This window comes from Zootoca vivipara, chromosome 2, assembly GCF_965207765.1.
Source record: "Zootoca vivipara chromosome 2, rZooViv2.hap1.1, whole genome shotgun sequence".
NCBI classification, from domain to species: domain Eukaryota; kingdom Metazoa; phylum Chordata; class Lepidosauria; order Squamata; family Lacertidae; genus Zootoca; species Zootoca vivipara.
In genome coordinates this window covers 66,938,492-66,951,326 of record NC_142584.1, presented here as the reverse complement: position 1 = coordinate 66,951,326, position 12,835 = coordinate 66,938,492, and the positions used below count along the sequence as shown (strand labels likewise).

The 12,835-nt window shown below is 44.7% G+C and overlaps 2 long non-coding RNA genes across 2 annotated transcripts in view; one reads left to right on the top strand and one right to left on the bottom strand.

Annotated features, from left to right (window-relative positions):
• Nucleotides 1-250: 250 nt before the first annotated feature.
• On the top strand, nucleotides 251-5,979 carry LOC148686901 (uncharacterized). Its single transcript, XR_015948444.1, has 3 exons — nucleotides 251-499; nucleotides 3,523-3,594; nucleotides 5,846-5,979. It is a non-coding gene; the product is annotated as an uncharacterized LOC148686901 (long non-coding RNA).
• A 4,898-nt stretch (nucleotides 5,980-10,877) lies between these two features.
• The window catches only part of LOC148686900 (uncharacterized), a 30,005-nt gene continuing 28,047 nt past the window's right edge, over nucleotides 10,878-12,835 (bottom strand). Inside the window, exon 3 of the long non-coding RNA XR_015948442.1 lies at nucleotides 10,878-11,738. This is a non-coding gene — a long non-coding RNA (uncharacterized LOC148686900). The remainder of the gene's footprint in view (nucleotides 11,739-12,835) is intronic.

Genomic DNA, 12,835 nt, shown 5'->3' with positions numbered 1-12,835 from the left:
CAACCCTCCCTGCTGCCTACTGCCAGTCAAGAACTGGAACCTTAGGAAGGACAGATGCACTCATTTCGGCCCTCAAAAGGACCTTGAGTGCCAGCTGGACTGAGAAGATGTGGAACTCCTTTCCCTGGACATTTTAAGAATGAGACTGAAACACCTGCCATATTCTGTTAGGGAATCCTTTTGCTGCAGGAGGTTGAACTAGATGCCATCTCCCCCCACAACCTGACCTTTTTTCTTTTTCTTTTTGCAGAATTCCTGTAATAGCAGAAAATCATATTTGAAGCTTTTCCTGGTACAAAGAGACACCACGGGGAGATTTCGCCTGCTCAATCTCTGCTCCTGCATAGTTGCCTAAGGCAGAAGAGTCCCATGAAGTCCTGAGGTGCTCCAGATAACCTACAGTTTGGGACAGGGGTCCTCAACGCCACATCAGCAGCAGCCCACCCTCCTCAACCCTGAGGCCTTGATGCTGGAGTGGAACCTGGGTGGGCACAGTTGGGTGAGACTAACATCCAGGTCTTGCTTATATGCAAGGTCAGCCACCACAACCTTGACTCCATTGTGGATGGTTCCTCTCCCACAGAACAGGGTCCAGGTGGCAAAAAGGCTGGCTGCTCCAAGGCTGTCCTGGCAGCCACACGCCTCTCAGTGCTTTAAAAGCTGCTTTGGCTATGAATTATACCGGGTTCCAGGGGTTCTGCAGGGGCAGGGAAACCAAGGAGGCCATTTGTGTGGGATGAAGACATCTCTGCCCCCTCTTTCATATGAAAAACTCCATGAAAATGCATCTTGAAACACAGGGGGCTGGTAGGATGACTTCACTGTGTTTCAAGCCACTAAAGTAAACATACCCCTTCACTACTACTTTTTTTTTGGGGGGGGTGCAAATCTCCCCAGTTTTCCATTACTTTTTGAGGGAACAGAGAAGAAAGCTGAGTGTATTTAAAACAACCTTAGTAAAAGGAACAGTAGCTGAAGCAGCTCTAGTGTGTATTGCAGAGGCCCGTCAGTGCTTCTGCTTGCCAGGTAGCCATGGAAACACACTCTCCAATATTGCTGCTTGGAAATAATTGGCAATTTCTACATTTGCAGCTCAAAAGAAATCAATTCACACCTGTCTATAGTTGTCGGGGTTTTTTTTTGCTCCCAGGAGGACTCCTGTGCCTTTAACAGGCAGCAATTCAGCAGGTATTATTGGAATGTAATATATAAAGTAAAAATAATATTGGGAATGACTGGGTACTAAACACAAATCACCCAGTTACCAGTGGCCCCTTAAAGTATTCTTCACGCAGAGTATGCGCCGTTAGCTAAGCAAAACACCACCAAGAGTGTAGGTATAATCTGCCTTGTGTGAAACCCCTTACTAGCTGTATGCTTGTCAAAGCATACAGGTGAAAAACTAACTGTTGGGTTTCTTCAACGTAAAAAACAAACTGACTCTAAAGGCTTTAAACTAAATATAAATACTTTCTCCCACATCCAAAACCTCCCACAAAAACCCTCATTAAACTACCCGAGAACTATCAGCAAACAAAGTAATTATACTAAGGTTTAACTAAAGGGGATCTCTTAAACTAAGAACAAACAGAGAGTGATCCATAACGAGATGTATCAAACTGCAAGATCTAGCAAGAGATGAAGAAGGCTTTCTAGCAGAGCCTTATATACAAAAACAGAGCCCACACCTGTGAGCAATTAAGAGAAACGCTTGCACCTGTTTCTCTTAAACAGACAGTGTTTACATTAGACTGGCACTAAAGTAATGACTATTCAAAACAAAATCCAACAGGTATTGCATTTCCCAGTACTGTATTGGGTTCAGTGAGGGAGGAAAGCCTCACCTGTTGAGCATCTTCCAGGAAAAACATGGTGAAAATTATACCTGGGGATGGGTTGCATAGAAAAACATTTTCAAGGTGAAAATATAGAATGCTCAACTTCTATTTTCTGCATTGATATATATCACTAACATGTGAATATACCCTTAGTCTGAAGCTGAAATCATTGGTGTTCAGGGCTCCCAGCGAAGGCCTTCATGGGGGCTGGGCTGGTGAGCCCCACCCTCCACTGACTTTAATTGGGGTGTAGGAGAAGTGTGAACAAGGCAACAAATGAAAATGTTAGTGAATTCAACAATGCCAGTTCATTGTTTGTAGTCACGTTCCAAAGGTATCCTCTCATTTAACAATATTGTTAAAAGAGAGGATACCTTTGGAACCCCCAACTGCCGAGAGAGAGGCCTAATTCTGTGCATATCTATAAATCCACCACTGTACAATCTCTAGGTGGACTTGGCAACCCAGGCTAGGCCAAGTTTTGCTTACTGATAAATATATACATCACTTGTTGGTTTTACATTCCTATAATGGGGAATCTTGTAGTATTCCAGATTATATAACATTATTTACATCACCAAGCTTTTATTTCCTGATTTATACTACTTGGAAGATTGTTACTAATGAATGGCAATTAATAACACAGTTTATTCTTGCCCTTTGCAGTTCGGTAGCATCTGGCAGAAGACTAGCAGATCTGGTCTTCCAAATCTACACTCAGTTTCCTTTCTCTCTGTGTGAGAGAGAGGCCTTTTTGTGTGTGCGTGTCCCCCCCCCTTTTCCTCTTTCTGCTTAGTTACTGTTTTCCCTGCCTCGTTTCCCTCAGTACCTGGAGCTTTTACTCTGAACAGCTGGTTCTTCTGTAACCATGACAACTCGGTGATGACATCAGCAAAAGGTCCCACCACTACTCTGTGGAGTCAGATCTCATTAATGCCCGTGATCCCTTTTAAACTGCAGTTTAATACTCCCTTCACAGGCCAAGGAAATGATCCACTGGTGTCCCTCCCGGGGGGGGGGAGGGGGTGTTTTATAGGCCTACTACGTATATGCGCAAAGCCTGACGGCGTTTTCACACACTGTTTGGAAGCATGTGCAGTAAACATGGGAGCGAAAGTGGGAGGCGTTAACTAAGCTCAATGCACATTTTATACAATATGTAGGCATTGCATTTGGATTACACTTACCCAGTAAAAAAAAGGGGAGGGGAAGTTAAACCTCATAAAAGGATAGCTAAGAAGCCCTACTAGGTGACACCGATAGTTCTCCGAACTGGAGAAGGAGCAGTTAAGGATGTGAATTTTGCAGTGATCTATTGGGGGTAGGGAAAGTGCTCCTCTCCCACTGACATCTTTTTATCAGCATTATATTTTTAAAATCTTTTAATTTGTGCTAGAATGCCCTTTTGCCTATATTTTATTTTTTAAAATATTAATGCACTAGCACTTAAATGAAATTGGTAATTTTAACCCCCTTTTAGCACAATGTTAATCCCCCCCTTTTTTGCAGCTTTTAATTCGCACCAAAACACTTTTTATGCTGATGCTCCAGCAGCTTCTCCAAATCTATACAGGGGTAGCTGGTTATGCAAGTGGGTGCACTTTGGGTCTCTTGGGGCTTCCTTCCACACCCCTACCTAAAGGCACTGGCATGACTCCAACATTTTGCTTTTCTTTATTCGCAGATTTATTGGGGGCAAGAGAATGAGCTCACCTATTTCCAGAAAAGGTTTCCATGCAGGCATCAGAGGACGGGAGTGAGTTGCTTTCTCTTCTGCCGTCATTTGTGTCCATTTCTCATTTGTCACAGCTCTTATCCTCCTCTCACACTCAATCTTGCTAACAAGCCATTTCCAAGTTGCGACAATATAATTGGATTTTAAAAATATATATTAAAAAACCTAGACAAATTAGACTGGTGGATAGAAGTATCAACCCATATTAGTCAAATTGGCCAAGGCACGGCTGCTGCTGTTCACAGTGTCTGTCTGTGCACACTGGGGAGCTCTGGTATGGGTGGAGAATTCCATTGTGACCTTGGCACTCGTGGGCTCTTCCTTTGAAACGCCTGTGTCTGGCAATGTGATGGGGCTAAATACCCTGTTTCCCCTATTTTAAGATGCAGTCATAAAATAAGCCATAGCAGGATTTGCAAGCATTCAAGGAATATAAGCCATACCCTGAAAATAAGACATAGTGATAGGCGCAGCAGCAATGCCGGCTGCAGCAGAAGGAGGGAAAAAGGTAAGAACGGTTGGATTGATCCAATAAGGCCAGGGCCGGATTTAGGTTTGATGAGACCCTAAGCTACTGAAGGTAATGGGGCCCTTTATATGGCCAGCTGTCCTTTGTCAACAACAAATTTTTCTTTTGAATATATGCTATATGGTACTTTATGGACCTAAAGCCATTTGCACATAACAAAATGTGTATTACTTACATCATAGGAGCCTTCACAACACAAAACACTGTTGCTGTATGTAGGTTTTATTTTATTTGTATGTAGGTTTTATTTTATTTTATTTTGGAAATGTAGATCCAGTTTTCCCCCCTTAAATTTTTGGGGGCCCCCAAGAGAGTGGGACCCTAAACTATAGCATGTTTAAATGTAAAGGGACCCCTGACCATTAGGTCCAGTCGTGACCGACTCTGGGGTTGTGGCGCTCAGCTCGCGTTATTGGCCGAGGGAGCCGGCGTACAGCTTCCAGGTCATGTGGCCAGCATGACAAAGCCGCTTCTGGTGAACCAGAGTAGCACACGGAAACGCCGTTTACCTTCCCGCCGGAGCGGTACCTATTTATCTACTTGCACTTTGACGTGCTTTCGAACTGCTAGGTTGGCAGGGGCTGGGACCGAGCAACGGGAGCTCACCCTGTCGTGGGGATTCGAACCGCTGACCTTCTGATCGACAAGCCCTAGGCTCTGTGGTTTAACATGTTTAGCATGTTTAGCTTATACATAAATCTGGCACTGAATAAGGCTGTTGGGTCCCCTTCCTCTGCTCCATGGGAGGTCCCATTCCAGGGACTCTGCAAGAAACTGCAGTGTCTCGGAGAAAGAAGAGGGAAGAAGCGTGAAACGCCTCCTTCGCAGGTAGAAAGAAAAGTGGAGGCTTTAAACAGGGCCAAGCAGACTCCTGCATATCCCAGGAAAAAGCTTGAGAAAAGTTCTGGTGTTGCCTTGCTGCACAGGAACGGGAACAAAGTGAGGTACAGCCCTAATCACACTTACTCGGGAGTAAAGCCCCATTCAACTGGGTGACATGCATTTCAGAGTAAAGAAGCATGCTTCCTCTCCAGGCTGACTTGTGCAGCTGTGTGCGTTTTATATGGTCCAGGAGGATAAGACCAGAAGGCTGGTTTCTGGATCTCTCTGTCAACCTTCCTTTTGTGTAATTTCAGCAACCAACCCAAAGCAAGCACCAACAAAGGGGAGATGTAAAAACAACAACCTTCAAAGGCACAGATTTCCATATGCTACTTTATAGGTACGGATGGAAATATAGAAATAAGTACATAATTTAAACAGAAATGCAGTACATGATCTCACCATAGTGGGGGGAACTGCTTTTCAGAATCTACCTGCTGGTGGGCATCTTCCAGGCCCCTCTTGCTCTCCCTTCTTAGACTTGGCATGACAGCTTTGTAAACAGAGGACTGTCCCCTGCAAAGGAAGGCATGTGGGCCACCTGATGAAGTGCACTGGCTCTGCAGAGTCACATGCCCCCTTCCTCCCACCTGACCCTGCAGTTTCCTCACATCTTCAGCATGGTATGTGCAAACCCCCACCTGCAATTTTCAGCCTCACAGCCAAGGAGCGCATCCTTTAGTAATACTGATTTGCAGCTCTAGTACTATGATGATTAAGGCCCATATTTCTATTCAGTTGCAAAAACACATAAATGTCCTTGCAGCTTCAAGAACACTCTTCAATCCTCCTTTAGCTTCAATGCACACACACACTGATGCAATTTATTTCTGCCTTATACATATTTATACCTCCTCCCAGGCAGTTTCTTACTGATGTGCTCAATAAAGCCATGCAGAGGCTCTTATTCAAAGCAGCCAGAGCAGCAGGGTCTCAGGAAGCACACGGCTGCACTTCCCTCTGACGTCAGAGTCTGGAAATCCCATTTTAATCAGGTTTGTTGATTTTATGTGTCCCTTCTGAAGAACAGAATGAGAGTGAAATCTTGTCTAATTGCTCTGGGGAAGCAGATTCGTTTTAACTATAGCATCGCTGCTGATTTTTGTTTGTACTTTCAGAGCTGGAGAGGAGCTGCAATTTTATATGGGAGGCAGACATCAGAATAGGTAGCCGTTGTTTGTAAAAAGAAACAAAAAACAAAACAAAACAAAAAACCCCAGATGCCTATTTCTGAAGATTTATGACTCCAGGGGTTTGTGCAAACTAAGACTCACTTGCCTGTTTGCTTTCTTATTGTATCAGACTTGGCTCCACGTATCTTCCTACTAAATAATACTGTTATAGCTGAACACAACTGTAGCTATATTGCCATGTGCACCCTAGTGATCGGAGTTTACAACAGTTTTCCTGACAGTAATAACTGTGATCAGGTAAGAGTGCTCTCTCTCTCCCCTCCCCCATGATGAAGGCTTTGGAAAAGAGCAAAGCACAGAACTGTGTGAATGATCAAGAATTGTTTGGCTGAAAAAGAGAGACATTCTTTAAATGAGAATTATGGCACACCGTTCTGTGAGTATTATAACCCTTGTCTGTAAGTAATTCCACAGATATGATAAACAGGGTGCTATTCCACAGGTGCAAAACTCTGACTTTTAAAAAGTCACACTTTATATTGCCCTGCCAACATTTGCCCCAAGCTGCAACAAAACATGTCTCTCTCTCTGTCTCTCTAGCCACAGCAGACATTGTAACTCTCCACCCCCTGAAGGCACTCTTCCATTGTCTCCCAAGACAGATGGATGCCAACAACAAGAGAGGGAGCACCTGTGTTGTTGTTGCCATCTGTCTCAATGGTCAATGGTGTGTACCTCTGGGGTGAAGTCAAACCATTGTGTGAGGAGGACCAAAGCAATCTAAGCCTGGGCAGTGTGTACATGCATGGATGGACACGGGTGGCGCTGTGGTCTAAATCACAGAGCCTTGGGCTTGCCAATCAGAAGGTCGGCAGTTCAAACCCCCGCGACAGTGAGCTCCCGTTGCTCAGTCCCAGCTCCTGCCCACTTAGCAGTTCAAAAGCACGTCAAGTGCAAGTAGATAAATAGGTACCGCTCCAGCGGGAAGGTAAACGGTGTTTCCGTGCACTGTTCTGGTTCGCCAGAAGTGGCTTAGTCATGCTGGCCACATAACCCGGAAGCTGTCTGTGGACAAATGTTGGCTCCCTCGGCCTATAGAGCAAGATGAGCACTGCAAACCCAGAGTCGTTTGCAACTGGACCTCTGTGGTTTAACCCACAGCACCACCCATGTCCCTATGTATGTATATAGATAGCCAAATTGTCTGATTGGTTTAATAATTTTTATATAATGAATATATCCTACAACAGATAGCAAAAATGCTGATACGTTTTTGTATCAGCCCCTACAGATGCTTCATTTGCTATTACTATTCCATCTAAATTCAGCGGCTCTGCTTCCTGTGCTCTTTGGTTTCAGACTTCTACTGATCAGTGTCACATTCTGAATGCAGAGGAGAGAGATTTCCAGGTCATTAAGGAAAACATCCCCAGTCATTAAGGAACAATAACGTTCTTTTGTCTGACTACCCATTGGTTTGTCAGCTGAAACCATAGTGATAAGCCCATTCATGGCAACCAAGAAAGCAAAACTCAAAGGTGTTACCTATGACGCAACAGCAGTGCAGATCTATCACTTAGCATTAGAGGAAGCATTTTTGAAGTTATTTGCATGAATCAAGAAATGTATGCACAGATGGAATGCCATCACCAACTCTTCTCTTGACACTTAAAACCAGGACTGTGGCTCAATGGTAGAGCAGCTGCTTTAGGTCCAGAAGGCTTTGGGTTTGATTCCCTGGCCAATCCAGGTAAAAGGTGATGGGAAAGACCTTTACCCAAGTCAAAGTCAGATAATCACACTGGGCTAGAGGGACCAAAAGTCTGAACTAAAAGGCACCCTGCAGAGGCTAATCTTGAAAGCTTCTGAGGAAGCAAAGATTCCATGAGTTAATATTCCCAGCAACCCAGAATTCTTTGAGGGGGGGGGGGAGTCATTGTGCTTTCAATGTGCTTTAAAGGTATAGTGTGTACAGGGCAGTGACCCAAATGGGTTGCAGTGGTTTCCTTCTCAGCTGGTGGTGTTCCTTGGACTACTTTAGCATATGTGGAGCCACAGAACTTGTACAGTTGCCCACCCTAGGAAACTTATGGGCTGTGTCCAAAAGTAGTGCTGAGTATGGCGTCCTGTCAGCTGAAAGATTTCCACTTGTGCTATGTGTGGGATGTGAAACACAGAGCAGTCAAGTACAACATCCCTAGAGTGGACATAAAAAGGGGATGTCTGGATGTTCCTCCTAGGCTGGGACAGACTTCCTCTACATGTGACCAGAGGTGGGCGTGACCTCACCTATGCAGGTAACAAAATACCTCAGCGGAGCCGCCATCTCTCTCTCTGACTACATTCGTCTTATTCATCATCTGACTAAGATGCTCTCTTGGCTTCCAGCTTCCAGCCAAGAGAGGACAAAGGGACTATCTCTTTATGGGATAGATTCCAGGTACAGTATATTACTTTTGTAACTTAAGTTTGCCTTCTGGGATTCATCTGTGAACAGAATGAGTGAGTGAGTAAACTCTTTCCCCCCTTTATTGAAGACTGTGTTGTGTCTATTTCTTTTATGAGAGACTAAAGGGGAAATTACCAGGTAACTTATTTTAGAGGCTTTAGTGAGCCTGAGCAAACGCATCCGCTGTGCAAGTTTAAAAAGGGAGATGTTACTCGACTAAATTGTAGAACTTGTTAACACAAGTTGGAAAGGATATAATCAAACAACATATCCTCTCCTGCATCCCTGAACATTCTCACACTATGGGACACACAGCTCGCTCTCTCCGCCCCCCTCCCCAGTACCTCCTAAATATGTTTTAAGGTTTCCCTCAACCCTCTGAAGCAGGTTTGGAGAGAATGTGCATGAGAGGGAGGTTGAAGCCCCACACAAAGCCCCATAGAAAACCTTGCTCTGTCAGGACCTGTCATTGGATAATGCTGCCCAATGGAACATGGCTGCTTTCCCAAGATTTCCCCTGTGAATCAAAATGTACGGCAGGCAGTGGCCCTAAACTGAGCCAAGAGTTGCAAGCTTAATGTGTAGTAGCCATGGCAACATTACCTTTCTCCACAGTCTAGGTCCTCCTCATCAAAAAGTAGACGGCGTAAGTACCATGCCACCAAACACTAAGGTATCTTGCCCCAGTCTGGTGTCCTCCTGCCAACCTTACTTGATCGTGTTTTGGTAAAGGCTGACTGTTTGACACAGGATGATTTTCCAGGTCACTGACTGATCACTTTCTAATGCTTTCCTGCTTAAGACTGGTGATGGAGGTGAAGAGTTGCCAAAAGAACTAGGGCTGAGTAGGACTCCATAACAGGTATGATGCAAAGGATTTGTAGGCTGCCGCTTTCTCCTCCCTCTAACACTTGTCCTTTCCACAGTACTTTTACATCAAAAGTCACTGAGCCAGGAAGATTATGTTTTCTATTTTGAGAAGCCCAGCATTTTTTATTCTGTTTGCACAACCCTCCTAAAAGGGCAGTTCAGAGTTTAGTTTAAATTAAAGTTTAGAACTGGCAGAGGGACTAAAAACAGACTAAGGGGGGGATTTGTCTATTGAGCACCCACCGCCCAGCAGATGTCTGCACAGTGACTTCCATTGGTGCAATAGAGCCCTCCTCTCTCTTCTCCCTGTATGCCCCCTGGAACTGGCTCTTAGGGGGATTAGGAGAACCACCAGAACAGCACATGGGGGTAGGAGAGGGTAGATAATTCCATCAAGGAAGCAGAAATGCTTGTGCTGACAGAGTAATCTGCTTAGCACTACACTTGTACCTTGGAAGTCAAACAGAATCCGTTCTGGAAATCCATTCGACTTCCAAAATGTTCGGAAACCAAAGCACGGCTTCTGATTGGCTGCAGGAGCTCCTGCAGCCAATCGGAAGCTTTGGAAGCCCCATTCGGCTTCCAAAAATAGTTCACAAACCAGAACAGTCACTTCTGGGTTTGCAGCATTTGGGAGCCAAAATGTCCGAGAACTACTGTACATTTCCGTGTATAAGACTAGGTGTTTTACTTAAAATAATGTTAAGGGGGTTAGTCATACACAGGGGCAATCTCCCCCCCCCCATTTTCTTAATTTTGAGTCCCCCCAAATAGGGGGCATCTTATACACGGGGGGGGGCGTGTTATTCACGGGGAACTGTGAGAAGAGCTCCTGATCAGGCATCAGCCCATTATAGGCACCAACTGAAAGCCAAAGCCTAAATTCCTTGCCAGAAAAGAAAATCAAGCCTGCTATTGGATTCAGGGGACATGGAATAGAGTAGGCAAAGGCTAACTCCAGCCCTCCAGATGTTTGGGACTACAATTCCCATCATCCCTAGCTAACAGGACCAGTGGTCAGGGATGATGGGAATTGTAGTCCCAAACATCTGGAGGGCAGGCGTTTGCCTATGCCTAGAATAGAGCAATGTTGTTTGTTGTTGTTGTTGTTGTTTAGTTGTTTAGTCGTGTCTGACTCTTCATGACCCCATGGACCATAGCCTGCCAGGCACTTCTATCTTCCACTGCCTCGCGCAGTTTGGTCAGAAAACCAACAATTAAAAGAGTGGCAGGTCCACATGTTTTCTGCAGTCACTTACTAGGTAAATTCCACTTCTGCAGCAAAGGCTGACGATTTCAATCCTTTCTGTGACACTACTCTTATTTTTAGATTGCTAGAGTCTTGTTTAAGACAGTCAATGGGGCAACATCCAGTTTCAGCAAATAAAAGAAAAAAAGGACACCAGGTCACCATGGAAATAAATGACTCAGAAGTCAAAAGTCACAAATGAAAAGGACATCCAACTTGTTGTTTTTCAAGGAGTATAGCATAGTTCAGTCACTGCTGCTGTGAGCTGGCTGTCGGCCCCTGATTTAGCAAGAAAAGATTTATCTCTTTTCCCCTTGCTCCCTTTCATCATGCTGCTGCTTCCGACAGATGTTCTATGATTTAAATAGATTGAAAAAACCAAAATGATTGGTTCCTCCCAAAAACACATCTTTCATGGATATATATGTGTGTGTGTGTGTGTGTGTGTGTGTGTGTGTGTGTGTGTGTGTGTGTTATATGTGTTATCTAAAGTTATGTGGATCCCACAGCAACAATGTTCAGATTAACCTTCTGATTTTGGAAATATTGTGGTATGACAATCAATGGGAAATTACCACAGTGTTCATCTGTGACCAGCTGGGAGACATTCTGGAAAGACTAGATGTACTTTTTCTTTGTATGAAGTGCAACAAAATCAGCTTTCATGGCACCAGATCTGTACCATGTACAAAAAGATCAGCTTGCATCACAACGGCTGCTATGCAAACAGACCCATTCCATAAACAATGAAACAGTCCCATGAATGACTTCTGAAGGCTGCAGTATAAACATGCTTACATGCATTGAAGAGATGTGCCAGGATCAAGAGAGCTCATTGCACAAGCTGAAGGCAACAGAACTTGCACGAGGCATCATTCCAGCAGGTTGCTTGACCCTCCAGCGTGGCTTTGATGAAGTTGTCCCAAAGGAAGTTCTGGCTGGGCCAGAAGCAATGATGTGGCATCTCATAGTGGACACTGGATGACTGCACAAATCACTCTGGGGCTCTGGCCTGAGCAGTTGGCTTCTCCTTGCTTTATGGCCGCACTGACCCTGAGTAAGAGTTACATAAATTGTTATTATACCCAAAACTCTGTGATTGCTGCAGGGCTAGCACCGAGTTTCCATCTCTTGGTGTGTAGAACTCTTGGTGTGTAGAACAAAAAAAGATCACGTGCAGTATTATTCATCACATATGGTAATAATTTTTGTCCTGGTTCAAGGACTAAATACTCCATCACCATGATCCTTCTTTCTTGAAGTCGGAATATGTCCATAATCACACCCATTTTGTCCCAGGGGAAGAAGGAAGCACTTTGTGGTTACCTAGCAACCAACTGTCTGCCATATTGAGTGACATTTCCTTGATTTTACTAAGAGCCAAGCTGTGTACACAATGTTATTTACTCTGACTCCAGTGCGCTCCCACCACAGATGTTTGGATCTGTGTTCACACAATGCTACTGTGTGACATCAAGAGGCAGCTCATCGTTTCTTGTTAAACACATAGTTTTATGTGCCTTACCTCAAGTCAGCTTCAATCCAACTTGAAAATGGTACCTACATTGATTCTGCAGGTTTCCTGCAGGTGGGTGGTTTAACATGCCTGACATCAGCGTAGGTGTTTCCTGTGGAGGAGCATGCCACTTCCCACCTGCTCACCACCTGCAGCTTATGTCAAAATTAGGGGTATATGAGGAGATGATGACACTAACAGTGATAATACTATTTCTACCCCTGCACTGGACTCCCTTCCCTGCCTCCCAAACATCCGAATTGGCTCCCCTACCATTCCATGCTAGGGGCACAAGCAAGGAGCATCCTTTGGAATCATAGAACTGTAGAGCTGGAAGGGACCACGAGAGTCATCTAGACCAGTGTTTCCCAACCTTGTGCCTCCAGCTGTTTTCGGACTACAATTCCCATCATTCCTGACCACTGGTCTTGCTAGCTAGGGATGAAGCTAGGGATGATGGGAGTTGTAGTCCCAAAACATCTGGAGGCACAAGGTTGGGAAACACTGATCTAGACTAACCCCCTGCAATGCAGGAATCTTTTGCCTATTGTGAGGCTCGAACACACAACCCTGAGATTAGGAGTCTCATGCTCTACCCTCCTTGCTTGCCCCTGGCACATCAAGGGCGAGGGAG